This window comes from Solenopsis invicta, chromosome 9 (genome assembly GCF_016802725.1).
Source record: "Solenopsis invicta isolate M01_SB chromosome 9, UNIL_Sinv_3.0, whole genome shotgun sequence".
In the NCBI taxonomy this organism is placed as follows: domain Eukaryota; kingdom Metazoa; phylum Arthropoda; class Insecta; order Hymenoptera; family Formicidae; genus Solenopsis; species Solenopsis invicta.
The window spans coordinates 6,307,166-6,331,372 of record NC_052672.1 but is presented as its reverse complement, the minus strand read 5'-3'; the positions used below and the strand labels follow the sequence as shown (position 1 = coordinate 6,331,372).

Sequence of the window (24,207 nt, the reverse complement as noted above, 5' to 3'; positions counted from 1 at the left end):
AGAGATGAAGCTAGAAACTAGATACACACCGTTTCCGTTATCACACCATTACAACGTGCATTCGGAATTGCCGTCGCGATTTTTACGCAAAATAATTTAATTCTTTACAGCGTGGTTGTACAAACATGACTAATTAATACGAAACGGGAAATTCTTCTCTTCTTACATTTATTATGAAATTATAATGATCCCTGCTGAGCGAATCGGCACAATTTGTAAAATGAGATCTTGCTTGGGATTTCGAAAGCATCCCTGATGACATATTTTGTGACAGAAAAATTGCGACAATTTTCTCACCTGGATTTATGTAAAAATTTTTCGAAGTAGGTTACGTTATACTGAATTATTTAATCAGCAACGATAGTATGTACGTTGTAGGGCGAATCCCCTGGCCATTCATACAAAGCGGCTGAACGACCTGTCAGAGATCTTGAGATGTCATGAAGAAAACTCCTCGCGAATGGCCGGCATAGCATGATGTTCCACTTAGATGAGATATTCGCACGGGGGTTAGAAATGGTATCGCCGGAGCTCTGTATAAAAATCGATCTTAACGTTTTGTACTACTTTTTTCCTTCCGTATAAAACCACGAGCGCTGGATCAATTTTAATATAAAAAATAGAGGAACGTCGCCGATACTGACACAAGTCTTCTGAAGTGACATCCCCTATTTTCTCGGAAACTAAACATTGCACTATATTGATACTGACAGAGACATGATCTGCTTAGATAATTAAAAAGTAAAACACCATGTATGGTTCATATATTTACGACTATTTTCTATAGATTTAAAACAAACAAGGGTTGAAAGAAAAATTCGTAATGGCATGTATGTGGTTGCATAAATCTGTGTACAAATATTTAAACAAATATCTTTAAATTTTATTTTAAAAACGCTACAAACTTTTGTTACAAACTAATATATTGTATATAAAATCGTATGAAAACAATTTTTTTAAATGCGTGAATAAAATATTGATGAATTTCTTTTGCAAATTTGTATTGTTTAAATAATAGTAAATATATTATAGATAGATCCATTTTACATCGTAAAATTGTTTTGTTTGTATTTTTTTGTTCTTATTTTTTTTCATACAGTTTTAAATTTAAAATTGTTGTGAAGTATGAATCGGATACACTTTTTGTTACTGAGGATTGATCATAAAATAAATATATTTGTGCACATTTGACAAATGGCTTATATTTTTAATATATTTTTTAATGAACTATTTTATTTTTAATTGCTAGTTTTTAAACTGCTTTTATTTATTTTTTAATGTTGAACTGTAATCTTTTAATTTTGATATATTTGATACATATTTATCTTTAAATTTTTATATATTAAACGAAAAAATTTATAGTTTAATACATAGAAATATAGTTATTATTCAATTTATCAATTTTACAAGTAATTCGTTCACTGCAGGTCGCGTCTGATTTCTGCCATTACTTCCTACTATATCACTTTTATGGCACAATTTCTCAAACATTTATTTTTATTTATCTTATGAAAAACTTAATTGCAAAATTTGAAAAGTTAAAAACTGTTATACCATTACGTAGAAGATACTTTCTAGTTTAAATTTATATTTTTAAAGTTTCATTTTTAAACAGCAATAAGTGAAACTAGAAAATGAAATTTTCAAATATACATTTATGTGAATTTTTAACTTGTAATATTACATGCTCCAGCTTTAGTTTGTAACTGTGTTTTAATGACCGACGAAATAATCGTTGCTTAGTTTACGTGAACTGGTAATCGTTATAATTCACGTGAAAAATCATATTAAGTGTCAAGATTCGCTGTTGATCAATATGACGCTTTCTCATCTTCTATTTCTAACTTTTGTTTAAGAAGTATAGCAAAAAGACAAAATAATATAATGACTTTTCTGTCACAATCTGAGAAAGAAAAAAAAGACATGGTTCTTCTGTAAATTTATCTCGATTTCTTTTCCATAATTTTTTTAACTATATATTTCGTCGAAGCTACTCTAACGCACACATATGTATATGCTTTTACATGTCCAGGATAGCATTATCTTTAATTTTTTACGAGTATTAGCGTGTCAGAAGAAAATCTTCCATTATGCAGATCAAATATAGAACGTGGTGATTCAAAGGATCGTTGCTGCGTCGAATCGTCGTTGCTGATGGTAAATAACCGACTCGCGTACATCATTACAGAGGCGCCGTACATCATTACAGAGGCGCCTTGGATACGTAGCGGGGAGCTATCTAAATTATTAGCACAAGTACTGGCAAATATTGACCTATACTCACTATACTCACCTATACTCACGGCTTAGCATCTCTTCGACATGCGGCTTGATCGTTACCTGCAGGATATGTCTCTAGCGGAGGTCGTGCGGTTTCGCTTACATCGGGAGACCGCGGCACCGACGAAATCGATAACATCCATGAACGGGTTCCTCTACGTAGGTTCTTCGGTATTTGCGCATTTAATTGCCACTATGAACTTCGCTCGGTTTATCGCCCTGGGCGTGGGATTAATCGTCCTTTATTAACCTTTAAGTTTTACACGCAAAATGTTGTCGATAGCACGAAATCCTATCCCAGAAACGACATTACGCTCAATATTTATGATATCTCTCGTTGTCCACTGAACTGCGGTGATTCAGTAGCGAAATAATATTGATAACATCAATGTGCAAAATATGCAACGTCGTTGATAAATTAATATTTACGTGGAAGGTATTTCTATCAGAATTAAAATAATCATGCACTTGTAACTTATTCGCCATATTCATTAAGACTCTTTATTTATTAATTTTGTCGTTTCACAGCGGCTCGCTAGATAAAACTTTAATGAAAAAATTTCGTTATTGCAGTTCAAAAGCGAAAGCTCCACGTTGAATGAATGTTAATGATATAATTTTCATTATACACATAATCTGTACGGGAAAGGTAAAAAGTACTCAAAATCTCATTTGCCGCGATTTGGATCTTCTAATTTGGAGAAAAAATTAATCTAAATTTAAATCTCTCGGTTGTTTTAATCCCATCTGAAATGTTCGCCGAAGCGCAGATTCCCGCTTAAATTGCGCATGGAATGTATCATTTTTTTCTCCCCAATCGCGATAGATTACTTTGTGGTAGATTACAAAAATTGTCCGATCGCTCTCTTTTTTTTTCCCCTATCGTCTGATATTTTGTGCGGAGCAGCTGGCGCGATCGATTTCAAGGCAATTTTCTAATACGGCCATAAATCAATTTTAGCACGATAGGATTTCAATAACACTCACGCAATCGTCGTATCCGCACTAAACTTTATCCTCGATATTGGGTTAATGGTGGCTTCTAACAATTTTTGCTGAATTCCTAGCTAGATAAAGTTGAGGTAATAATGTTTTTTTAAATACCACACGTGCGCGAAATTACTCGATACGGTTTGACATATCGTGCCTCACGAATTCCACATATTTGCATATCTTTGTTATTTTGCACTTTACTACATGAAGATACCCATGATTCTTTACAATTAAAATTGAACTTAAAGGAATCGCGCTCTAAAAAAAAAAAAAAACAGTTTATTAATAGCTGTTAAATGTTGAACGAAATAATTAAATATTCTATTAATCTAACCAAAAATAGCTTTGCTTTACTTAATATTTAATAAGTATTGTTAAACGTAATGTAATACTAATTGCTTGATAATATAATATTTCTTAAATATTTAGCAAAGCGAAATTATTTTTAGCTACATTAACCGATTTTTTAATTGGAATTATTTCACTCGACACTTGAATAGCTGTACCCAGCTCTTTCTCAGCTTTCTATAGCGTAACCCACTTGCACAGACACACACAACTTTATATTTGTAATTTTCTGTACACCTTTAATTCACGTTTCTAATTTAATTTATTTAGGTCACTCCTACAAAACGATACATACGCATCACTATGTCATATAATAAATTCTCACGATCAGGAGAGCTTCACTAACGAACGGTATTCCCCGGTAGACTCCAGATATTCCAATCTCAAAGTTACGAAACGTGTTCTTTCGTGCTGAAATATGAATGCCGCGGCACTGCTGCTTTTACAACACAGATTTCGAAAACTTTGGTTCGTTAATTTCGTTCAAGCAGTTTCGCGTCGCCACCGCTAAAATTAGAGTGGAATATTTTAAGTGAATAACTTCCTAATAGTTTGAATCGCACGCGCTGTATTTGCGACGTGGCCGCTAAATAATCTGAATACAGAACTTTTCCGTCGCGCGGTAATAACGTTCACCTTCGCTCAATTAATAATGTTCTTTATCACGATTAACACTTTGTCGCAATGCTTTCATTACGCACCGATAGCTATTTATTTATTGATACAATCGTTAAACGCATATTGCAGCAATATACACCCGCCTACACTAATTATATAATTAAAATAATGGCACAGCCAGTTATCGAGCAGTGTTTACCATTTATGAACTGCCCGTTCAATATTGTGAAACGTTACCTATCGCATTGTTTGCGTCATGAATGGGAAGAGTATAGTAATATGAAATTATTGATTATCGTGACCACCGATAATGCCGTCATATATGTTAATATAATTAAAGTTTTGCTATATTACCACAATTCACATCTTGATTTAATCTTTGTTTAGAAGTTTATTGTTTCTGTAATTTAAAAAAATGCAGCAGAAGTTATATAAATGTCGTTATCCTGTCTCTTATTTATAGAATTGATTATTTCTCTATACAATAAGTTTAATTGAAAGGTTTCCTACAAATTTCAAAGGTCAAACAAGTCCGTTTTTATAGAATTAAAGGAATCTTTACGGCGTTAAATCATTTTCTATTAGTGTTGTAGTAAACATCGCGAACAATTCTGTTTCGGTAAGAATTAAACAAAAAACAGGAAATATGAATATAAATTGGTGCTAAATATAAAATTTCTGCAAGAATAAAGTTCTGAGGTTTTTTATTTTCTTCTCTTAACCCTTAAACTGTAACGCTCGAAAAAAGCACACTAGGTATTAGTAAACAACAGTCTGACAGACCGCTGTTATGTTCCCGTTAATTTTACAAGATTTTTGTAATAAAAAATGTATATTTTCACTTATATATATATATGTATATTGGATACTTGTAAATAAGGAAGGCGGAGAAAAATGTTTTAATATGAAGATTAGCAAAAAAATTGTTATATACGAGCTGTCTTTAAGTCTGAAAGTCTGTAAAACTTTAGCTGCTACATTTCGGAAACTGTTCAAAATTATAAAAAATCGCGAAATACATGTTTCACCATTTCAAGGGGTTTTGTTTTTAACGGGTTATGAAGATTGCCCTCTCTCACCCCTCAAGAAGTATTCTTGCGGGATCCCTAACTCAAATATTTCAAATAAAACCCTCCATATTGTAATATATCGTTTGAAAAAGGATAAAACAATTTTTTTTAGTACAAAGCGGAGATTGATACGTTGACCCGTTCCGGAATTTTTTTAGGATCAAAGTTCGAAAAAGACCCATTTTCAAAAAATTATTACTCCCATTCGAAAAAATTTAAAAACATTTAAAAAATCCTGAGAAAGTTGAGCCATACAAATGTTCCTGATATTAAAATATAACATCACGCATAATAATAAGAATTAAAATGTGTAAATAAGACGTAGATGAAGAAATAAATACATGCCCAATATTGTGGAAAAGTAACGTAAACGGTGAACCCTGATCTGTGGGATTGCTACAAATTTTCAATCATTTTACGTTACATTTTCCCAGCAAATAGTGAGACCACCGCAGTGTTTGATAGGGGTCGAAGGCATATGAAGGCACTATGAGTTTAAAGCGTCCCTTGTGGCTGTAAAAGGAGTTATTGACAAGTAAAATCTTAATAGCGGTCTGTAAGACCAACATTACGGTTTTAAGGGCTAAATGGATTTTCAAAATATTAATCAAAGTCCAGAACTTTATCTATGATCAAATAAAAAATAATATTTATACGAAGAGAAATAAAAAGACGCTTCTATTAAAAACAATTTGCAAAATTTGGTAAATAAAATATGAAAAACTGTTGCTTTACACTGAGGTAAATGTATAATATTACAGGATAAATAGATAGTAAATATAACATTTTTCCTATAATTTGTTCATATGCCTGTTATAAGTCCGGAGAGAAATTATCATACTTGTAATGAATAATTTAAAGAAAAGTCGTTCTTTTGTTTCCTAAAAATGTTACTTTTTAAACTTGGTTTTTGTAGAAAAGTCTTCAATTGTAACTATCACGATTTGCCTGACAAATCGGAACGCAGTAGCTCGCGATTGTATCAAGGACAACAAACGTTTACTGCAATTCAGAAAAGAGACTGCTTTCCAACTTACAATTCGATTCTTTTGTGATACAACAATACCAAATAAATAAGCCCATGCGAGTATAACGCGAGTGCGAAGAATGGGCGGAAGAATAAAAGTTTTTGCGTTTTATTATAAAACAGGATTGTTCATGAAAGCTGTGGCATATAACGAGATTACAGTTACAATTCATAAGAGACATAAAATGATAAACTTTAAATTAATTCCAAATTGCGTGCTTTAAAAATTAACAAAATATGTAAATAATGAAGTTGTTATAATCTAGAAATTGATTATAATAAATAATAAGCAAAATGTGGCATTTTCTGTTGCTAATTTTACAGAAAACGACTTGTAATAACTTTTACTAATTATTGCGATATATCTTGACATCTTATTGCGATATCTTCAAGTAATTAACCACATTGTTAGTGTTCTTAAAGAGTGTTTCTATTGTTTATTATTTCTACATCTGATTCCATATAAAGACAAATATATACAAATATTTATCCCTCTACTTACAAGATGGTTATATTCCGAGACTTCGATCATAAATCAAATTAATCCAACATTTATCTTTTATATAAATAAAACATCATTAATCAAAATAACTGTTTTATTACTATAATAAAAACGATTATAGACTTTTATTTGGAAAATGACAAAAGCATTTTTTTTTAGAGATTATAATTCTTAATATAATATTTACTATTATAAAATTAATTAGCTCAAATTTAACTTCAACAAGTGATTGAAAAACAACGCTATCTGTTTTTAAAAATATAATTATTAATATGATTGTTAATATTTATTATAAAATTAACATTTAATTTGGAAGGTTATTTGTGCTTAATCAGCTTCATTGTAATCTACAAGTTAATTTTTAGTCAATAACATATCCGCCGTAAGTAAAAGGATAGCTCTAACTAGTAGTAGGTATAATTATCACTGCTTATTATAATATACGATAAAAATTTTAATGTGTGATAATAATGTTTTAATCAGTGAAATAATTTTATGCACACATCCGTATTCTTTTGTGTTAGTTCTATCATTAAAAGTGATAGCAAATAATCACGTAAATGCAGTGATCGTAATCGCTTACGAGAAACTGGAACGCACCTGTAAAGATTGCGTTGTAAATCATGTAGAAATACAGGCAGGCTACAGATATTTGAAGTTATGGCCATGTCCGATGAGAAAACGGGATAATAGCGATACAATCCTAAACGATTGGGCTATATTTCAAGGTTTATCCTCATTTGGGAAGCTTCTCTATCCGCAAGCTATCGGACGGCGCGCACGATATGCGTTATGATTGCGAGCTTCATTAAAAAGTTGTGAATCAGAGGCACAAGAATATTCAATTCAGCGCGTTTAATTGACGAGCGATCGATACACGCAATAAGAGCGATACAATGTCGATATTCGCCAGTATCGATAAGTGAGAATTTTTTTAACGATGTTTTCTCGCGATGTTATTTTTTGAAATTGAAGAAAACTCTTCAACTTCGTTATTATTGAAGCTAGGTAGGTCAAGGCGATTTCGGCGATACGAGATAGCGAAGTATTACGTTGATGCATTTCGGGAAATTCGTCCTGATCGCTCTTCCTGCAGTTACGATATAAAAATTGCAGCGCGCAATTTAGTAAAATAAATACTTTCGTAAAATTCGATAGATTCTCATGAATATCATTATAAATTGAATATATACAGGTGTGTATGTGTGTGTTGTGTGTGATATCAGTAATAAATATATATATCTCTAATAGAGATAAATGTGTAATAATTACGGAAAAAAAATTATTTGATTCAAATAAATATATTATCAGTATTTAAATAATTGTTTCTCAGTAACATATGGTGCAAATATTGCACTAATTGTAAGGTATGTCATTGCAGCAATTTTGTTGAAATAATATTTTTACATAATATTTGTAAAAAGTTAAACAAATCAAAGCTTGAGTTTATTTAAAAAAAAAAAAATCATTTGATTATTTAAAATGTTACCATGCTGAATGTGTAATATTTTATGCTACAATATTTATCTCTATATTATAATTTAGGAATAATTAAATGTTTTTGTAAACATATAAATATGACTTAATTATATCTCTAAAGATTTTCTACATAATACAGTTAAAACATTTTTTTTTCAATTATTAAACAATTTCTTTTCAAATTTAATTTTGCAAATATACCATTAAGATGATTCACTTCATATCGTTATAGTTTTAAAATATTATTTTAAAATTAATTGAGCAAAGTTATCAATATTTTACAAAAGGTCAATATTTCTGTATCTATTTCTGTAAATATACTTACATGATTGCAAATTATAATTTGTATTCAAGATTTCGTCATATAATTTAATAAATGTTGATCTATCGGGATTTTATATCAAACCAATAATATTTACAAATAAATAACGTTTACTTGCATGATGTACGAGTAAATAAATTATTCCAGTATTATTATTAACATATTTATTTGAATCGAGTAATCTTTTTTTTTATCAGTGCACTCAAATACAACGAAGAGTACGCTTCCTTATGTACCAATTTATATATTGATGTGAATAATTGAAAGGCATGGGTTTTGAACCGTGGACGTGAAGTTCGTGACTTTTTAATAAATGGTTTAAGGATGTAAAATTACTGACTAACAGACAGAGCCGGGTCGAACGAGTTTTAACCACCATACTCGTTAGCTGGATGCTGAGGTTAAAATAAATAAGTGCAATTTATTAAGACGCTGCGAAATGAGGGTTTCACACGCCCTGACTATGGTCAGATCCCGCACATTTCCACCCTCTAGGGTTTTACGCACGTCGCAACCAATAATTTTTTAGCTTTAAATGCGTTAAACGATTTATCTTACTCTGTCGAGTTACGCTCGTCATCCAATTTTCTAGTAAATCACATCACATTAAAAAAAAACCGTAAGAACAGATTGAGATAAAAAAAGCCTGCTATGTAATGATCGATGATACTTAAACTTTTTATTTTAACGCAATAACTTAAAAGCCTTGTGTGTCAATGCCTGAAATGTTTGAAAAGTTGCAACTAGTTGTTTCGAATTAAGTTTATTTTCAAAGATTACATTTTTTCAATTTAAACTCGAATTAATCAAATTAAACTCATGTCTAATATGGAATAATCCAAATTCCAGCGAAACCAGCGACACTTTAAATGATTCCGCTTCGAATTATTGCGCTAAATTGGGCGGGTCGCCAAGATAACACGAATCCGCTTCGTAAATTCGAACAGACTACGTAAACTATCGTTGCATTATTAATCGTCATATGGACACAAGTACTGCAGAATACCACGGAGGAAGTTCACGTTATCTAGACCGGGACTGGCTCAAGTTCGCGAACGTAATTCATGCCAATTAGAGTTGGCTTCTCCGTTTCAGTGTCTACATCTTCACGGAATACCGTGATCCGCACGGATTGCCTTCAAAGAAGAGTCAAATCTGAGTTGCGCTCAATTTAAATCGCTTCTCGCGCGATGGACAAATTGCATCGACATCACGCTCGGGAATAACTTCTCGATTCATTTCAAATTTCAAAGTTACAATGTATAATACTACCGAGATTGGTCCGCCGCCGACTTTCTCTCGGCGTGATCAGCTATTGTACAATATTCTGAAAGTAAGATTTTGAATTTTCCATTTCCAATTTGTATTTATCTTAACCAACGTTTCACTTCCTTCCGTACAAATTTTCATATTGTCTGCTCGCGCCGTGTTCCGCAACGAGAAATTCCTTGATCGATCTCCAGCCGAACGTTTCTTAACAAAATTATTTTGGGAGCTAACATTAAATATTTCAACACAAGCGTGTGAAATGTTGAATTTTTAAATATTTACACAAACGAACACGACCACGCTAAATTATGTCAAACACGTAATTATCTGTCGCACGCCGGAAGAAATTTAGCGGTCATTCTGATTTTGCGTTATCTCCCAGATTTTCTCACCGCGGGTGAGGGAACCCTGCTTTCGCGCGTGGGCTGAACTAATTTAAAAACTTGAAGGTCTCTATGAATAATTTCGAGAAAGAGAGACAGAGACGTGTGCGAAGGGATATGGGCTAAACCCTCCGTTTGTCGAGGAACGCTTAAACTGCTGAACGTACGGAAATTCCCACGAACGTATGCGCCACCGACGTGACGGCAGATAGAGGAAGGGAGTTCTGTGTGTAAGCGTACGTATGTACTTTAGTTCTCCGCCTACAAAACCCGTATTGTTCGCTTCTCGTTTTCGACATTGTGATTTTGACAACGACGACGACGACGATGACGACGACGACGACGACGACGTTGTTTTCGCTGTTCGTCGTTCTTACACTTCGCCCGGGTATTTTGATACCGGCGCGTATACGACTCTGAGACTTCGGTCCCGTGCGTCGCTTTTCGCGTCCCTCGAGAATCACTCGGCGATCCAATAATAAACGAACAAATCCATTTCTCTCTTAATCCTTCGCAGCCACGTGCTGACCCTTTGCCAATGCCGTACTCGATCAATTGGCCATTAAAAAGCGGGGCCATCTTTCATTCTGTACGACTTCTTTCTTTTGAAAGCGCACACCCTCGGGATCAAAAGCTCCGAACCGGCAACGTGAACGATTCGATTTCTTCCGATAGCCGATCTATTTTTCTATTTGTCTATAAATATCAGAGCATACGTCTAAAATTACATTATGAGACTTTATACCTTTTGTAAGAGACCTTTTATGAAAAGAAGCTGGAAAAGAACTGTTACTACAAGCCAAAACGCTTATTTACAAAAACTGGCGTAGAAATAAACTATTTTTTTTTACGTTACAAAAAATGGGAAATATAAATACAAATAGGTAGAGAGGAGAATGGTGGAATATTATTTTGTTTTCATAAAATAATTTGTCGGTAGATATTAATGCGACATAATTCTTATGAATACGTTTGTTAGCCACAGAGTTGTTCTATCAATCATTCGATAGATAAAACTTTATCAGCTATACGAAAAGAACGTAACTTATGACTTACTGAAAAAGGAAAGAAAGAAGGACATTTTTTTTATTAATAAGAAAATCATAAATTAATTATTTTTTAAAAATCTTACACACTAATAAACCGCAAAACAAACAAATATATTTTCTAAACATTTTATAAAATATATATTTACTTGCAAACAAATAATTATATTAAAGCAATTTCATTAAAATAATTTAAAAAAAATATATTTTCTTCAAAAAAGTTTCTTAAAAACTAATTTTTTTAACAATTTTTTTGCTGCGCTAGTATTATGCAACCTCTATAATGCGGTCGTCTAAAGGATTCGTAATTGAGTTTAATGTGTGACGTAATATATACATATTACGTCACACATTAAACTTAATTATATTATTTGAAAGTCATATTCAAAACCTACGAACTGAAAATAACGTACTTCTCAAAATTGCATAAAGAGTATAAGTACATTTGTAAAAATCTCTGCTAATTGCAAAACTGGAATTCAGCTTTTATAAAAACGCCGCGAATATTAATGATCAGTAACCACCCTACAATGTTTAAATAGACTGTACAAAGTAATTTCACGCTTATTTCTAAAATTCAACGCAAACTATACGAAATACCATGGTATCACACCAGCCTACGTTTATTTCACCACCCTCACTCTTTTAGTAAATAAAAAATTCTCGCAAGAACTAAACAAGTCCAGAGATTTTTATTTATTATTTAATTTTCTTTTAATGGGTCTTTAAAATATTAATCGAAGCTTACAACTTTGTTCGTATGCCTATTAAATGTATGAGAAAAATTATCGTATTTGCACAATGAACGGTTGAAAGACGAGAACATTTTTGTTTCTTGAAAGAAGTTAATTTTTAAACTTGTTTGGCTCTTGTAGAAGTCTCTCTCTCTCTCTTTGTCGGTTTATTATTATTCAAAATGCTGCCTCTCTTTCCATCTTTCTATTACGATACGTGGATCAGTTCATATTAGACTTTAGCGAAATCCCTGTTGCGTTAAAGTCGGATAAAGCGACCCGCACGTAGAATCCTGGGTGTCAATGGCCTAAATTCTGCGGATGGATGCGACGACCGTAAAGAGGAAAAGGAACCGGGGGAGCTTTCGCCCTAGCTGTCTGCCTCCGGCGCGTGTTAACGTACACAGCTGTTACTTACGAACCTTCTATGCGAGTTGCATTTATAATTTAACGCAACTGCGAGAATCGCGAGCGATCGTGAGACGCGATTTGTCAGCGTAATTAAAAGCGACTACGCGAGGCGTGAAAATAAATGTCGATTTCGTCGACCTGGTTGCACCGTGTGCCGATCCGCCGCGCCGCGGCATTAACAGCGACTATTCCAGCGAGCTCCCGTTTTGCTCTCGCTCTTAATTCCGGGGTCGGATTATCGGCGGTGTATTTTAGAAACAACCCAATCGCAAAACTATTAAAACTTAATTGCGCCGGGAGATATAACGGCGTAGCCGTTAATGAACCTCGAATGGAAGTATTAATGCGACTTTCACATGTAAACACCCGCATCGCCGACTTCCACGGTGGTGGTTCCAAAAAAGTTTCCTCTCTCGTATTTGAGAGGAATGCAAATGGATCCGTATATATGCGAACAACTGCATTTTTGCCGACCTTCTTATTTGCATTTACAGTGCACCGCCGCGCTTAAACGCGAAACGTACGTGGGCACACATAGGCCGCGAGCTCTCCTCCAATTTTCCAGCGAGTCATTGAACCGCTCGTGATTAACCCGTCGGCTAGCTGTACACGTACAAACGCATATTATCGGTTATCGTCCAAAGTGCTCAGGAAACGTTTACTCATTCACACTCACATTTTGCGGATCCGCGTCAAATTTGATGGGAATTAAAAGCTAAATATGAACGTTGTACAAAATACAGTAAAAACTGACTAGTATAGATTTATTACTTAGATATTAAATTCTTTTATTATTTAAGTATTTATTAATTAAATACTATTTGCTTTTCTTGCTGCTATTACAAGATGTTATACTATTCTCATTTATTAATTTATCGTTACTAATTTTATTTTTATTAAGATAGACTGTCTTGAATTTCCGACAAATAACATTTCACGTAATTACATTTAGCAGAATTGGATCGTTCAATCTATTTCCCAACATGAAATAATTCACAATCTATCTCGCAAAAATTGAAAGGTCTAATCTGATTTTTCTGGGTCTTGCACGGAAGTCCTTAAATGGACGGCTATGAAGAAACCATGTTCTCGCTTTTTATTAGCTCGGCAGCCTGTCACGCGGAACTGACGTTCTGGCAACACGTGTCCTAACTTAAAGACGGTCGAAAACTTCTCTTATAGAAGTTGCGTCTATTGGAAGCTCTATCAGTCGCGAACGACATTACGGCGAAGGAAGTTTCGCAATTCCGAGATTCCTCCGGCAAATCACAACAGCCTAAAGTCAACAAGTTGCCACTTACGTCGAAAGATATTTATCGCGATATTACACGGGGAATATCTTATTAACTTTTTTAACGCATGACGCACATAACTTGTTGCGAGATTATTTTTTGTATCATTTGACTTGATTATATTTTAATTACGCGGAAGAAAACGATTTTGCTAAAATATCTCAAAATTTATCATAGCTGCATACGAATCTAAGAATGACTTTGTTGGTCCATAATTATAAAGGCAATGTTGCAAATAGTTTTAAACATTCCAACAACCGTCTTGAGCGTCGCAAATAATTATTTTTATAATTATTCGGTTTAATAAAATGATTCTCAAATCTGTACCCAGATAAATGTACTTTAGCAAAATCGTTCTTTCCGTGTTACCTCTCATCCTTTTGTAAACGCACTGCGCATAGATAGCGCGAAGCTCGTATCTCGAATAATGGTAGATCGATTTATCTTGCGACAATGAATGAAATATCGGGAGTCTTTACAGTGTGTCGGACTATTTTTAGAACATTACTGGGCGGAGTGCGATCAGATGTATGGTCTGTTGCATGTGAATGCGCTTCCTATACGTTGAATATTCATGCAACAATCTGTAATTTGTGTCGAGCCAAAGGTCCGCACATACATTTGCAACCATCAACATAATTTTTCATCCAACAATCCTCGAATGAAGCGATTTTTCCGAATCACGAAACTAATGAATTTTAATCATATCAAGCGGCCTGCGTTCGTGCTGCCTTCGCTGCGCGCGATATATCTGATTGCAATCTTGCGTGTGTGACAGAAAAATCTTTTATTAGAAACTACGTAATTGCAATGTTTTGCAGCGTTTGATTAAACTGTCCGGATGCGATATAGAATGTTGGAAATAAAAAAAATAAAAACTAACAGGAACACGCGTATATACCATGTTCAATTTAATTCTGTGTCTAGAATTTCGATAACTCCGGTTACGTTAAATCATTTTAATTCGAATCGGACTTTTGTATTTGAATGGAATGGATTCCATTAGCTTGAGCATCCGTTGTGATGTAAATTTGTATCCCCATTAAACAATAATTACTTTCAACGAACCTTCAGTTCCTTCGCCGGAATCGCCGATAACGCATAGAAATGGATTAAAAAGCGTCAACCCACGATTCCACTTCATGTAAATTCCATCTCGGCGAAATCTTAATTTCAAATTTAATTTGCCACTTGAAGACATTTAGGTAATACTGAAATTCGCGCGTGTGTACTCAAATTCCCTGCAGTCTGATGCAAATTTTGCGAAACGTCCGATACGTGCGATGGCGCGCACACGTACGTCCCTCACACAGCGGCAAGAAGGAGAAACAGCGTAAAAATCGTAACGGGAAAATTATCGGGGAAAACGGTGTACATGTCGGATTGACGGAAGAACATTCTTAATACCCAGGGGTGCCGGAAACCGGCGCGTCGACACGAGAAATCTCTCAGGAGCGCTGACAATATCCCGGACACCCCCCTTCCCGTTTTTCACGCGGCGTTTCTTGCTCTCGCAGCGCACACCCGGATCTCTCAGCCGTTCTCGAATCTCACATCTCGGGGAAATTAGTAGAACCGTGCGTTATCCTCCGTCCGTGCTCCATCGTCGAATCGAAACTGCGAAAAAAGCGTGCAGCTCGGCGTCCCGCCGCGCCGCGCCGTCTGGCAACGTCGTCGACAGTGAGAAAACGATAATTACAGACGAAAATGCGATAATATGGTTATTGTAACGAACCGGGACGTTAATTCCCTAAAAGCTTGTCCTGCGCAGCGTTCGCACGTACGCTGGGGGGGAGGAAAAAAAAAGAGGAAGCGGAGGAGACGACGACGCGACGAGCCGATGGTGGTTGGTCGGTTCAACGGGACGAAAAGAGGGGTGCGTAACAGTAAGAGCCACCGCCGTTGAATTTCCTACTCTCTTATCAGTGTCTGCGCTCACCCTCCATCCCTATCGATACTCGGTCGACCGACAGCAGCCGGTGTGCAGCCGATGAGGGGTGCCGACCGGCATTCTAACGCCGCGCCACCGACACGGACCAATGCCCGGCCGCGCTTCAACAGGGTTTGAATTTCGCGAACACGCTGGAGTAGTATCGATAATCCGCTGTTATCCCGCGTATCAAATCGAAGCGCGGTCGAATTCAATGGCATTACACACATTCTCTCTCTCTCTCTCTCTCTCTCTCTCTCTCGACAACATCTCACGCTCGTCAACGAGAAGCAAGTGGAGCGCAATCGAAAATACGCCGTTTGCGCCCGCAATCGCCGCCGCCGTGCCGCGCGCGTGCCCCACCGATAAAAGACTTCTCTCGTCGACGTCGAGATCGTGACTTTGTTAGTGAATTATTCCGTTCCGATTGCCCGACCTGCCCGTTCCTCGTGCGACGTACTAAACCGTAAGAGGATTTTGAATTAAGCCGTCATTTAATTTGCGATGAACTGGAAAACTGCGATTTTGTCATACAAAAGTAAGGACCTTGATGGCGGACATTTTCCACCAATGCTTTTTGTTTTATTTTCTCCATTTCCCTCGTTTTTTCTGATATAAATCTATTCGTGTACACTGGGAGAGAGAGAGAGAGAGAGCAATATTTGATGTTTGCGAATACTATAATTAAATGTTAAAATAATTATGGTTAGAAGTTTTATTTTTACAGTTATTACTGCTATAATTTTAGCAGTAACAAAAACGATTGCATTTATCAGGATTTTAATATAGTTGGTACAAAGAAAATAATTATGATTTATAACTATTTTACCAACTTTATTTAAATTATGGTAATTGCAATCATCTTTTGTTAGTGTGACACGTTGTACGCAAAACTGATTAGTAACTTTAATTTGTTAAAAAAATATGATAATCAAGTTACAAGGTTAATGACTTTTAATTTAGTTTAGTTAATTTCAAATTAGTTAATTTTTTTAACTTTAATTAGTTATTTTTGAATCATATAAATTTTAACTTACTCTTTTTCTAAATTACCTACTATATATTTTTAAAAATTTATCTACTATATATAAAAGAAAACACTATAGAATAAAGAAGTAAATTTCCGTATAAAAAAGTGTTTCTTTATTATTTTATATAAATTTAAATAATATATTTTTAAATTTATTTGCGACCCAATGTAATTGTTTTTGTTATTTAGAGTAATCTTAAAGAAAAAAGTTTTAATTACGACATTCTAATTTAATATAAATGTGACATTTTAAAAATTAACTTTTAATTCAACTTAATTTAATATTAACACAATTTATAATTGAATTAATTTTTTGTTTATGCAGCTTTTAACGTAACTGTTATATTAATTTTATGAGCCGTTAACTTTAATTTAATTTGTTCTAAAAAATGTTAACTTAGTTAATCTTGATTAAAATTTTATTACTTACAAGCGTATGCAAAGAGAGAAGGCGCCTCTCTCCTCCTCCTAAATTTTGACAAGGAGAAAGAATTAAATTATGAAAATAATTTTTACGACAAAAAACCGATTGACTCTTAGTCAACGCTTCATTTCGGTTCTTTATTCCATAAGAGAAATGAAAAAAGTTAAAAGAGAAGAACTTATAAAAAATATTGGAATTAGCAGAGGTAATAAAAAAAAAGCTGAAACTTTCTTTCCAGCAACGAAATATGCTCTTCATATTTCCTTAACTTATTTGCACGACGACCAATATTGAAAGGTTTTTTAGTACATTGCAAAGAGTGAAAATCTAGTTGCTGTTAACAATGTCAGGAAATCGCTTCAATGGACTATGTATGCTAAATGTACATACATGGAAAAATGGTGCTCGCGATAAAAAAGAAGTATTAAGAAAGTTTGCTGGAAATCCTCGAAAACTGACATCAGTGTATTTTAATAAATTTTGTGTGAAGATAAAGTTTGGCCCTCCCCTGACTGAGATCCTGGATACGCCAATGTTATTGTTATTATAGCAATAATAAATACAAAAATAAAGTTAGCTTAACTAATTATTTTAACATTATATTTAATTATAGCCACAAATATTAAATATTTTTTTCTTAATGTATAAATATCGTAGTAATAATATATTAGAATATATAAACGAAGAACTGAGACGATTTTGTAATAAACATGTTTGATTGGTGGAAATAAAGGAAATTATGTAAATCTCTCTTGCGTACCTTCGATACTATTATCCGTCTGTATCGAATTTCTGTCAAATTAAACAGAGAGATGTAAAAAATTTTGAAATACCAAAATAAAAAGTTGCGAACCCCTGCGCATTCATGAATGTACTGTTCTCTCTATCTCCCTTCTATTTTTATATTAAAGGGCAAAATCGCCTACGAGAGTTCATAGGAAAGGACAGTAAAAGGGTACTAAAGCGTGTAGAATTCTAAGAACTCGGTCGTACAAAGAGGGCTTTCGGTTGGAGGGGAAAGCAAAATAGCCTCTGTTGGTTTTCGGGACAATGAATACGAGAAAAGTTGTTTTTGCGGGAGCCTGTCTTAAACATCTATAGTCCTAATGGAAGGTCACATACGTTCTTTAACTTTTAAAACACCCTTTAGCTTATTAAATTCAAATCCCAGTTTGGTTTACTAAACCTAAATCCGTTCGTTCACCTTTCTCGTATTCAAAGCAAGCGAAAAGACTGCTTTTAAAATGACGGTGACGCATTAATATTAACTCAAAATTTCAAAGATAAAGAATTTACATATGTAACGCGATGTAGCGCACTTTCGAAATATGAATTAATTCTGCATGGATCTCTTGTTGGATACCATCCTTTTTTTTTTAGAGCAAAATCCGAGTCGTCTATTATCGCGCAGCTGATAGGCACTGCTTCTCCTATTAAAAAGAAGCTTTGAGAAGTTTCGAGGGAAGTTAACGTCGCCACTTTGTTATATACTGTGCTCATCCATTGTCTTACTTGCTTGCAAAAAAAAAAAAAAAAAACGAAAAGGAAATCTTCCGCTGCCCGCGTTTCGCGCACGAAACGTTCGGTCTGGCGTGCGTTAAAGGGAATCCTTTAGTATCGGCCAGGCGCAGATAGGAACGTCGGAATTTACGGCGCGTAAGCGACGCTACGGAGAGCAGCCGGTAGACTGTCGTCGTAATTATTCGAGCGTCGCAATTCAGACCAACATAAATATATAATACTAGCTGGAGATTAACGATAGGCGAGTAATTGCGCTCACGCGGGACAAAGTACTCTCAATCCTTGAAATGAGACTATGCTAAATTTCGAAATATCACAATGAGCGCGGCGATAAATCCTCAAGATTATTTTCGTTCATTCTATTCATAAAGCCCCGAAAATAATTACCATTAATTAATAAATTCTGCAATATTGGCTTTTCAGTTATGTGGTATTTATTCAATATCTGATATTACTCACATGCACATCAGATCGTGTTATCTGCATATTTATTTATTTCTTTTAGCCATTCCGTACATTCTTTCTATATAATGGAAACCTATATTCTTTAAAACTTGGGAAAAAATAACGTTGCGTACAAATCTTTTTCCATCGTTCAATAAGGTCGCATGGAAAAAAAAGAGCGACGTTGATATGGACAAAATTGCATCAAGGGTTAAATCGCGAGAGCTCACGGCCGCTCTTATAAGCTGGTTTGATATAAATACCGGGGACCCTTCTCGGAAACGCGCTCATTATTTAAAGCACAATGATGCGCGAAAATGTCATCGACGAGAAACCGATTTTGAAAATCGAGTCGCACCGCGCTGTTGTCGTCGTCGTCGTCTTCGTCGTCGTCGTCGTCGTCGTCGTCGTCGTCGTCACGTTACCGTGCTTGGTCGTCGGAGATCAGTGATTTCTCGCGCGCGCGAGGGTGGCAAATCGAATCTCCGAGGACGTTCGCGCGATCAGAAGAAGATGGAAAAGCGAGGAAAAGTCGAAGGGCCGGGCTCGCCCGAGGGTATCGAGAGGTGAAGAGGTATAGAGAAAGCCAGCCGGTGAGGGAGCGAAAGAGGGTCGGAGGGAGGGTTGGATGAGGGTTTGGGCGACGTGCGAGCGTGCAGGGGGACTCAGAGAGGGAGAGAGGGAGGGTGGGAAGGGTGACGAACGGGGAGGGTTGAATCGGCGCTTGCGTGGTACCTGGTCCTATCTACTTGTCAGCCAAGCAAAGCTGCCACCACCCCGGCGCTCTGCCTCTCTCTCTCTCGCGGCGCCGCCGCTACTCGATAACAAACTCTACAGTACCAGTACTGGCACGGTACTCCGGACCACCGGATCGCCCACTGTCCGTCGCCGATCACCGGTGGCACACATCGGTAAACGCAAACGAACGAAAGGATCGCGATCTACGCGACGACGATCTCGCGATCTCTGCTCACGGCTCTGCGCGCGCGAATTAATTTGGAACTTGCACGCTCGGTCACGTGTAACTTCCTTCCCGTTATTTTCGCGAGAGAACGAGTGCGAATACCGGTAGATCTCGCGTTTCTTCATCTCCCCCTTCCCTCCCCTACCCCCCTCTCCCCTTTTTCCCTCCTGGAAAGATTCTCGTGAGTTATCCTCGTCTTCGATCGGAGCGTGCGTCAAGACGCGCGTGTTGATTGATCGCGATTGCGAGAACTGACCGAGGCAACTTCTCCAAGTTTCATCCTTCCTTTTTCTAATCATCTCTCTCTCCCCCTCGTTCTTCCAATTTAAAACTTGCGTTTGCGATCCACTAAATCTATATTTGTTCCCGAAAGTTTGTATGGTATAATCAGTTTGAAAAAAAAAAGGATTTAATTGTGATTGCTCGATACGTATTGTACGTCTATAGTTTGCAAAGGTATCGCAAACTTAAAATCGCATCCTGACTTCGGGATACTTGGGCGAGTAGATGAAACTTTCAGACATTGAATGTGGATTCAGTGGATATATGTACAGGCGTTATTTGGCGGGCCCAGGGCTAAATTTCCTACGGGCTGCTTTCACCAACGTCGATTAACGCAAACTGTGATTGACTGAGGGTCGGTTGTAGTAACGTCGCTTAGGGCTCTGACATCGGTTAAGTTAATTTTCTCTATCCCTGTTCATATCGTAGATAGAACTATAATCTGCAAAGAGATAGCCAATCACCGAGCCGGGTATATACTCGACCTACATGATTGATGCAATTCGGCCCGACTCCGTACTCTATCCACGTTACAAAGAGGGATGAAAATGATGTGATGATTAGTGCAAATTCCGTTGAATATTTCCGTTGAGAGTTTGCCGAAATTATATTCTGTAGCGCAGCCCCGCGATCCGCAGAAAAGGGAATCAATTAAACAGTCAGCGTTAATCGACGAGTCTGTTGAAATCCGTTTGTTCTGAAACTGGCTTTTGTTCGCTCCGAAAAAGACGGTCGACGGGCGCGGAGATCGTCCATCCACTTTCCCGTTCTCTTTGTGCGCTGTTGGTTATGGTGTATAACTTGTTGCTCGCGGGCAAACGAACGTGCAGTGACCGCGGATTGCAATTTTACATCTTCGGACCGGTCGCTGACATGGCAGATTGCCATGTCCGGAGATTCTTTTTTATAGTTGCCTTTTCCCCCCGCCCCCGTCTCCGTTCGATCGCGGCGATAAAAATGAAGAGCCGCGTCGACGCGCGCGTCGCTTACTCGGAAGTGAAGACCTCGCTGGGCGAGGAAACGAGGCGAGAGAGAAGAAAGAGAGAAAGGATATGGCAGAAATGTCGTAAAGGATACACGGGATTCCGATCCCATCCGATTGTCGGCCGACCTTCCTCGTTATTTGCGGCTTAGAACGGCTGCGGAGCAAACATAGTCGTCGCGGTCGCCCTCCGATATTTGCCACCGCGATTATCCCGCTTTCTCTCGCAAGATCGTGGATGCTCGCCGCCGCGACGACCTCCCACGACCTCCGGGAGTCGGGAACTCGATCGCCCAGCCAGCCGATGATTACCCATCGCCGGAACACGAATATCACAGACAAATTGAAAAGTTCGGAACCGTACCTCTCGAGTCTCGAAATCTCGATCTCTTCCCTCGCGAGAGATCGAATCGACCACGGGATATTATCCGCTGATCGAGATTATACCGCGGAAATGAAGTTCCTCTCGATTTAGGATAATTCCCAATTCAGGCGATCTTGATGTCGATCGTCCTTCGAGAGTCACGATCGGCATCCAAGAACGAGAGTGCTTCGCGATAAGGAGATTTGCTAAAACAAGAGAGAGAGAGAGAGAGAGAGCCTTGCTTCCATAAGCATTTTAATTAACTTAATCGTGATTCAAGCGATATGCTGCCGTTTCCTAGAAATTAGAACTGAAAAAACAGAAAGGATCTTTTAATTCGTCGCTGTAAAGTTTAATTGTTATTCTAATAAGGATCAATCTGCGACAAAATAACGTCTCGATAACGAATCTCATTTCGTGGCAGTCTTGATTCCGTCCGCATATTTTACAGTGCTTACCCTCGCCTTGCGCTTTATTCCTCACGTATAGGAAAAATTCGATTTCGCGGATAGTGCGGTGGGATGACAAATTGAATTTTTCTCAGTTGTCCTCCGCCAACTCCGGAGGAGTCTAGTCCGTCCTCACGAAGGGTCTTTTATTTATTAAAAAAAGGCCGAGAGCCTCGTGCTAAGGCGCGCGCATCTCACTGTCGAGGCTGACACTCGAGTTCAGGAACGAGCCGCGAACGCGATAAATTGACCGAGTAAACAGGATGAAAACTCCTTGCGGTTTTCCCGTCGTCGTCCCTCGGGTCCGAGAGAAAGTGGTGAGAATTAACTAATTACTGTGTTAAATGTGGATTTGTTCTTTTCAATGAATTCTCATTGATAGAAAACGCGTTTCTCGCGAGATGAGGGTTGCTGAATGTTCGTCGCGCGGAGCTTAAAGGGATGTTTTAATCTGATGCGCGAGAAACTTGACATGCATTTGGGAACTTTTTTAAATAATTTTTTTTTTTTTTTTAAGAAAGATTTAATGAACATTTCCAAATTTTGATATGACTAAATGTCTATTAATTTTTATGTTAAGTAAGACATTTTTTCAAGTTTCTGACATAATTTTTAAGAAACTATTGAAGCTATCGCGACTTTAATTTTTTGCGTTTGTATAAAATAAATGTTTATTTATTGCCTAAACTAGAATTAATGAAATATATTGCAAATTAAATTCAATTTTAAAAATTAACCAAATTGATTAAATTTAACGTAATAAAAAAAAATAATTAATTTACGGATATCGAAATAGTAGTAGTGATAAACGGATATGTACTTTACGTATAGGTAAGTAAAAGTTGAAGTTGATTGATTCAGTAGTTTTTGAAAAATTATGTCAACTAATTTGAAAAATGTATTTGTCTTCAAATTTGCGTATTATAAGAACATAAACATTTAGCTTTACCAAAATTTATAGATATTTATTAATTATGTACGAACAGATCTATAAAAGCGTACGAAAGTATATTTTCTTTAAAAGGATTCCCAAAAATACGCAAACTTCTTTCGCGCTCTAGACTGGGATACCTCCTTAAGTAGTTACGGATGGTATTGGTCTGACCGTGACCGCCTTTTTCCACTGCTTAAAATTCTACCACTGGCCGGCCACGGGTTTCTTAATAAAGTTTGATAACATTGGAAGATTAAATAGTTACGGTTAATCAATAATGACGGAATTTAATTGATATACTATGTTCTTTGATATTAAATATTTAGAATTTAAGTGATATCGAGTGGACGTCGAGTAGACGTAGGTACGAGCTTCTTTGAATTTTCCGGAGAATTCTTTTAGGTTTAAGTTATTCAAGATTAAAACTTAATCAAGATTCCTATTCTTTTCATTGCTATTTTCAACAAAAATAAAAACTGAACAGGAATTTTTTTCCATCGACTTCCGATTGTTTTGCAGATTCGAGGAAAAGTCGCGCTTCTACTTTCAAGGTTTCGCCAGTAATAAATGAATTTCTTTTTAATAGCGACACTATGCCGTGAAATTAAGAAAAATAAGCATTCGGGCATCGCTTCGAATACACCTCACTCCTAACTTTACAGCGCCGAAGAACTTTTGTTAGCCGCTTCTTGTGTCTTGGCAAACTGCACGAGTTAAACAGTTACGAATTGCTTACACTCGACGGTACTGCCCGTATTTCTCCCACGTCCCAAATCCCGTCGCCGATTTGTAACGTCCTTTATTGCGAATGGATTTCGGGGAACAATAAAATCTCAAACTGTTACGCTCTCTCCACTGGGTGAAACTAATTTTTCTATCATTTAGAGCTCTGCCATGAATGCCCTTTAAAGCCGCGCGTTTCAGAAAGCTGTGGAAAAAATTGAGTAGTTAAAGATTAAAGTCCGCACATCGCCAGTACTTTTCGCCACTTTATCTTTTACTTTATTACTACTAAAGTTCTCAAAATAAATACGTGTAGTAATACGTGCAGTACTAATTACGTAAAATGTTAATTAGGAAAAATCTCTGATGCATTTTTTATTGCCATC

At 36.4% G+C, this 24,207-nt stretch overlaps 1 protein-coding gene across 5 annotated transcripts in view; it reads left to right on the top strand.

Moving 5' to 3' along the window:
- LOC105199174 (5-hydroxytryptamine receptor 2A) overlaps window positions 1–24,207 on the top strand; it is a 251,336-nt gene that overhangs the window by 43,453 nt on the left and 183,676 nt on the right. For 2 of the 5 annotated variants that reach the window (XM_026138037.2, XM_026138034.2), the window contains exon 1: window positions 19,784–20,034. The exons of 1 other annotated variant lie outside the window; for it this stretch is intronic. The gene's annotated coding sequence lies outside the window, so the exon portion shown is untranslated. Of the gene's footprint in view, window positions 1–19,783; window positions 20,192–24,207 lie in introns of those variants that run through there. 2 more of the 5 variants (XM_026138036.2, XM_011166144.3) reach the window with 2 other exon arrangements.